The sequence below is a fragment of the Spinacia oleracea genome, chromosome 1, assembly GCF_020520425.1.
Source record: "Spinacia oleracea cultivar Varoflay chromosome 1, BTI_SOV_V1, whole genome shotgun sequence".
NCBI lineage: Eukaryota > Viridiplantae > Streptophyta > Magnoliopsida > Caryophyllales > Amaranthaceae > Spinacia > Spinacia oleracea.
In genome coordinates this window covers 1,886,554-1,893,617 of record NC_079487.1, presented here as the reverse complement: position 1 = coordinate 1,893,617, position 7,064 = coordinate 1,886,554, and the positions used below count along the sequence as shown (strand labels likewise).

The following is a 7,064-nucleotide window of genomic DNA, read 5'->3' as shown; positions in this document are numbered from 1 at the left end:
ATGGGCGTGTTATATAAAAAATTTAAAATTTTTAATCCAAAATTAATGACAAATTAATAAATCATATTAATTTCCTAATTTTAGGGCGAAAAACCGAAAATTTATTAATCAATTAATTTCCGATTAACATGTATTCAAATCTAGGTCATAAAAATTAAAAATTTAACATAAATTAACATTTTTTATGGTGGATTTTAATCATGGATACCTAATTAAATTATTAATTAATTATGAAAAACAAATCAATTCTAGATTATTCGAATTTCAACAAATTAATCATAATTATAAATTAGGTTGTATAATTAACAAGTCTAAGCATTCATAATTGTTAAACATATATTGTAGGTCAATCAAAAACTCAAGATTTATCAACAAGAATCGCAAATACTTAATTTAACATCTTAAATTTACAAACTTTTGCTTTCGAAAAACTAAAACCTCCGAAAAGTCATAGTTAGGCTTCGAATTTGGGAATTCTGAGTTCGGCATAAAATAATTACTTTTGTCAAAATTTTAGAATGCCTTTTACATGCGGAATTGACACAAAAATCACTCGATTTGGATGAGTAACGAAGAAACTGCCGAAAAACTGCGTACATATAATTAAATAAACGCAATTTGCAATTAATTACGAAAATTAATCACCCCTTTAATTCTTTGCAAATTTGTAAAATTTAACCATGTTCATGCAATTTAGATTATGAAAATAATAAGAGGCTCGTGATACCACTGTTAGGTTATGATACATATGAATAAACATAAATCATGCGGAAAAACCATAAAGCTAGGAAACATATTATTTACACATAATCATTTAGCATAATTCAGATGCATACACTTTGTAGCGTGCCCTCCCTAGCTGCGCCCGAACCGAACAAGAACAAGTCTTTAGGAATCCAAGTGTCGTCCCTCCGTAGATAGTCCACAGCACGTCCGGATCCGCCTTAAGATTGACCAACTAGAATCGCCCTTAAGGTACTATAGATTTCGGCTAAATAGGCAAGTGTTTGTGGCTGATTTTTGCTTGAAAATCTTACCTTTGAATACTTCAATTCTCGATATAAATATGTGACCCTAGACACCTATTTATAGAGTTATGGAAAAGGACTTGGAATCCTATTAGGATACTAATTTATTTAATTAGAATCTTATTAAAACTCTATTAAACAAATTCTATCTTTATTAGGATTAGGATTTAAATATATGACGAATTCCGATAGCATTAGGATTCGTCACGAACACGAGCACACACACACGCATGCACGCCCGCACGCAGGCCTTGCGGCCCACGCCGAGCGCACAACGCATGGGCCTTGCTTCGCAGCCCATCTTGCTTTGTCGTGCGCGCGCGCCAAGGCTTGGCTGGGCCTGGCCTTGCGCTGGGCCTGGTCGAGCACTTGGCGTGGATGCGTGTGGTTTGCTGGGCGTCGGCCTGGCCTCGTGTTGGGCCTTCGTCTAGCAACCCTCGTCCGATGCTAATTCGTACGATACGCTTTCCGATTAAATTCCCGATTCCGGAATTCATTTCCGATACGAACAATATTTAATATTTCCGATTCCGAAATTAATTTCCGTTTCGAACAAATATTTAATATTTCCGTTTCCGGAATTATTTTCCGATTCCGATAATATTTCCGATTCTGACAATATTTCCGTTTCCGGCCATATTTCCGATTCCGGCAATATTTCCATTTCCAATAATATTTTCCGATACGTACCATGTTTCCGTTTCCGGCAACATCTACGACTTGGATAATATTTATATTTCCGATACGATCCATATTTCCGTTTCCGGCAATATCATCGTTTCCGGAGTATTCATTTCTTAGCTTTGACGATCTCAGCTCCCACTTAAACCAAGATCCGTCGATTCCGAATATCCATAGATGGAGTATTTAATTCCATTAAATACTTGATCCGTTTACGTACTATTTGTGTGACCCTACGGGTTCAGTCAAGAGTAAGCTGTGGATTAATATCATTAATTCCACTTGAACTGAAGCGGCCTCTAGCTAGGCATTCAGCTCACTTGATCTCACTAAATTATTAACTTGTTAATTAATACTGAACCGCATTTATTAGACTTAACATTAAATGCATACTTGGACCAAGGGCATTATTTCCTTCACCAAGTGCTCGACCAGGCCCAGCCAAGCCTTGGCGCGCGACAAGCTCAGCGATGGGCTGCGAGCATGGGCCTCAGCGCTGTGCGCTCGGCGTGGGCTGCAAGGCTTGCGTGCGAGCGTGCGGTGCTTGTGCGCTGCTCGTGTGCGTGACGAATCCTAATGCTATCGAAATTCGTGCATTGATTAAATCCTAATCCTAAAAGACTAAATTTATTATTTAGAGATCTAATAGAATTCTAATTAATAAATTAGTATTCTAACAGGATTCGAATTCCTTTTCCATAGTCCTATAAATATATTCCTAGGGTCATAATTTTAGGCACGTGTTTTCAATAAGTATTCATACAATAAAAAAGTGATTTTTGAGCAGAAAACTCAGTCACTTTCTTGCCCCATAATAGCCGAAATTTATAGTACCTTAAGGGAGATTCTAGTTGGTCAATCTTAAGGCGGATCCGGACGTGATGTGGACTATCTACGGAGGGACGACACTTGGTGTCCTAAAGACTTGTTCTTGTTCGGTTCGGGCGCAGCTAGGGAGGGCACGCTACAAAGTGTATGCACCTAAATTATGCTAAATGATTATGTGTAAATAATATGTTTCCTGGCATTAAGGTTTTCCGCATGATTTATGTTTTGTCACATGTATCGTAACCTAACATTAAGTACGTGTTGTGATTGATTTTGTAGTATGTTTGAATAGTTATGTTTAAATCGAATTGGATAGTAAACTCTAGTTTTTATTGCAGTGCTTCCAATTGCACTGAAATTTATTTGCTTTAGTTGAACTATTTGGAAGTCTGGTAAAGACCTTGAGAAGTTGAAGAAGGTGAGTAAATGGATGAAAACCGTATCAAAACTTTGCAATTATACGAGTTAAGAAAAGTATATGGACCTGGGGGAAATGTTGTTTTGTTGGATTAATTTTTGTTTGGGGGCAGGGTTCATGCACAATACATATGACGCATGTCTGGCTAATCAACTGAATGGATACAGATTGGAGAAGTAGCTTTGGATCACTCAGATGAACGTGCCTTAGGTCTTCATTTGCTTCATTTTTCAGAGGTAAGACTTGTTCAATCCCAAAATGGCAGGCTGTTTTCAGATTTCAGATTGCACAAATTTAGATTCTTGAAGTTATGTTGACCTAAGTAAGTATTTAGCTGATGTTGTAAAACTTTTGTCAGATTGTTGAAGAAGCTTGTAGCAATCTCTTGCCGAATGTGCTGTGTGAGTACCTGTATAACTTGTCAGAATTTTTCACAAAGTTCTACCCCAACTGTCAGGTATGGAATTAACATTTCTCTCAAATCAATTTTTTCCCTCTTGATCAATTTACTTTTACTGGAACTTTGGAAGGTTGTCTTTCTGTTTTTAGAATCTATGTTTGGGAAATTTACTGATCTTACCGTTGAACTATACAGGTGGTTGGCTCACCAGAAGAAACAAGCTGACTGTTGTTATGTGAAGCAACTGCGGTGGTAATGAGAACATGTTTTAATCTTCTTGGTATTACCCCAGTCTACCAAATATGACAAGTTAATTGCAATTGTTGCAGTATTTATAGTGGGCATTAACAATATTGAAATTCGTTATTGAGTTTACCAGTATACAGTTGTCTGGTTATGTTTTCATATTTATGTAAAATCTTTATGTTACATTGTTGCTTATTTCCATCCATTTACTTCTTTTTTCCTTAAAGCTTTCTCATATATAATGTTTGTTGCTGTTATAATAGAGAAAAAAAATCATTCACCGTGAATTGAAGTCATCCAACATTCTCATAAATGTGAATTTAAAGGCCAAAGTTGCCGATTTTGGATTTACAAGAGTTGGTCCTGCTGATGGTGGTCAAACTCATATTTCAACCAAGGTCAAAGGGACTGGAATATCTTGATCTAGAGTACATGAAGACCTATTAAATCACCCCAAAAAGTGATGTCTACCCTTATGGGATTTTGCTTTTGGGATTCTGACTGGACGTCGTCCTATGGAACCCAAAAGACCTATTGACGAGAGGGTAACCATCAGATGGGTAAGCTTCTTATTTTCTGTTTTCAAGCTCTTTTGGTTCTGTCATAGTGTCTAAGTGACTGCTGAATAAAGGTTTGTCTTCTTAACTATACCACTTAAAAAACACTGTTTATAATGTTATCATGTCCTGGATGTTATCATTCGTACTTGTTATATGTGATTAGGGAGGAATTGAAGGAATTAGATATCCTTGAGTTGGATAAATTTAATAATCGATTTGAGTTGATTTCATTGAATGTGTGACTTGTGTTGGACTGTGTGCTTGACCCTCCTTGCCATGTCTTGATTTTTATCCCATTGTTTGAGCTCTTAGATCACAAATTTCTTAAGTATTCAGTTTCCATGGAAGTATCATTCATGTATGGAGTGGAGTATATGCTCTTTAAGCTTCAGAGTTCAATGTGATGATAATGGTTACTTACTCTAAACTCCAAATTTATTTTACTCATTTACACAAATGAGTAAATTCATTTTGCTCATTTCATAAATGAGTAAATCCATTTTGCTCATTTCCACAAATGAGTAAATTCATTTTGCTCATTTGCATAAATGAGTAAATTCATTTTGGGATTTTGCAGCATATCAGATGCTTTAACTCATTCTTTTATCTCACCCTCCTCCCTCTTGTTTTATTGAGATCTGCTGTAGTTTCTGATTGAAGTTTAATCCATTTGATTTTCAAAATTGCAGCAACCAGCTGTCCCTGGAGCTTTGTTTGAAGAGAAACCACAATCTGCCAATGATGCTTGGAGGAAACTCCATTCGGAGTTGAAGAGACATACTTCATTACTCCACATTATTAATCTTCTTGAAATGTCAGCGCAACACAAAGCAGGCAACAAGCAGCTAACTTCCTCGAGTCTCATGTTACAATATGAGTTTTGATGATCAGGATATTTTCTGTGATTGCAATATGCTTCTGGATGAGCTTTCTTCTCCAAGTAAGATGCGGTGACTCAAACTGTCGCTATTCGTGAATATGAGAAACCTTGTAAAGCTTTACTTTAGTTGATAAAATTTGTGCTCAAAAGTGCAGCCGTCTTGGACAAATTAGTTATTTTCTACAACAAGAAGGATGAACTTTATTCATCAGAGGAATACGAGTTCATTTTGCAGTTATCAGGCTTTCCAAGAGCCTCGCGGAAGGCAAAGGTTGTCTTTGCTTGAGAAATATAGTAATGCTAATACTTTGTATTTAGTAACTCATAGCTAGGTGCGTAGGTGCATCGTGGGTGTTTATAATTACTCCTTAGATGATATCTTTTGTTTAGGAGATAGGACCCCTATTGCAAAATTCAGTGTTGCTGCTACTGGTAGTGGCCTAGTGTTAAAATCAGAGATTGTTAGGAAAATGGTTCCATTGTAGTGATTTTGGTTCTTCAAATTGTAGTCAGATGCGGTTTTTAAAATATAATCAAGGGGTAATTCTTTCTTGTTATACTTAATTCAAACTTTCATAGCGTCTTTACTTGTACTTGTGCACATAGTGCAAATTGATCAAGAACCTCCAACTCGTCCTACTTACGGACTTACCAATGATTGCGATATTGATTTACATTCTCATTTGGCGCATTGGAAGCAGCCATAAGCATACGGTTATTCTGTTTCATACTATTTTGATGTAGCAAGTTTCATATTTTATTGAAAAATTCTTGTAATTGGTTATACTCCATAACTCTTATAGGCATAATTTCCTTACTGACAAATTCTACTCATGCTTTAACAAACTCATATTTTAAAATATAGATAATGAGCACAAATATATTCTCATTTAGATACAATGAGAAGATCTTTAAAATTCAAACTTTAATATTTGCTCATTTAGAAACAATGAGCAAAAGTTTTGAATATTAGCAAAATCGAACTTTAAAATATAATTAATGAACTTTAATATTTGCTCATTTAGACACAATAAGCAAAAGTTTAAAATCGAACTTTAATATTTGCTCATTTAAAAACAATGAGCAAATGTTTAAAATCCGAACTTTAATATTTGCTCATTTAGACACAATGAACAAAATTTTTAAATCGAATCTATAATATTTGCTCATTTAGAAACAATAAGCAAAAGTTTAAAATCGAACTTTAATGAGCAAATGTTTAAAATTCGAACTTTAATATTTTCTCATTTAGACACAATGAGCAAAATTTAAAAATCCGAACTTTAGTATTTGCTCATTTAAAAAAAAAAATTAAAATCGAAACTATAATATTTGCTCATTTAGACACAATGAGCAAAAGTACAGATTTTAATATTTGCTCATTTAAAAACAATGAGATAATGTTTTAAATTCGAACTTTAATATTTGCTCATTTAGACACGATGAGCAAAAGTTTAAAGTCCGGATTTTAATATTTGCTCATTTAGACACAATGAGCAAAATTTTAAAATCGAAATTATAATATTTTCTCATTTAGACACAATGAGCAAAAGTTTAAAATCGAACTTTAATATTTGCTCATTTAAAAACAATGAGCAACTGTTTAATATTTGCTCATTTAGATACAATGAGCAAAATTTTAAAATCCGAACTTTAATATTTGCTCATTTAGACACGATGAGCAAAAATTTAAAATCGAAACTATAATATTTGCTCATTTAGACACAATGAGCAAAAGTTCGGATTTTAATATTTGCTCATTTAGAAACAATGAGCAAATGTTTAAAATCCGAACTTTAATATTTGTTAATTTAAAAACAATGAGAAAATATTTTAAATTCAAACTTTAATATTTGCTCATTTATACACGATGAGCAAAAGTTTAAAGTCCGGATTTTAATATTTGATCGTTTAGACATAATGAGCAAATGTTTAAAATCCTTTAATATTTGCTTATTTAGAAACAATGAGCAAAAAATTTAATAGAAACTATAATATTTGCTCATTTAGAATCAATGAGCAA

The 7,064-nt window shown here is 34.1% G+C and overlaps 1 long non-coding RNA gene across 3 annotated transcripts; it reads left to right on the top strand.

The window, feature by feature from the left end:
- The first annotated feature begins 2,834 nt into the window (after window positions 1-2,834).
- LOC110799118 (uncharacterized) lies at window positions 2,835-5,592 on the top strand. Of its 3 annotated transcripts, none has more exons than XR_008925709.1 (6): window positions 2,835-2,955; window positions 3,123-3,191; window positions 3,314-3,412; window positions 3,551-3,607; window positions 3,865-4,161; window positions 4,851-5,592. It is a non-coding gene; the product is annotated as an uncharacterized lncRNA (long non-coding RNA). The 3 variants fall into 3 exon arrangements; XR_002536322.2 differs by having other exon boundaries at window positions 3,551-3,635; XR_008925707.1 differs by having other exon boundaries at window positions 3,551-4,161.
- Window positions 5,593-7,064: the final 1,472 nt, after the last annotated feature.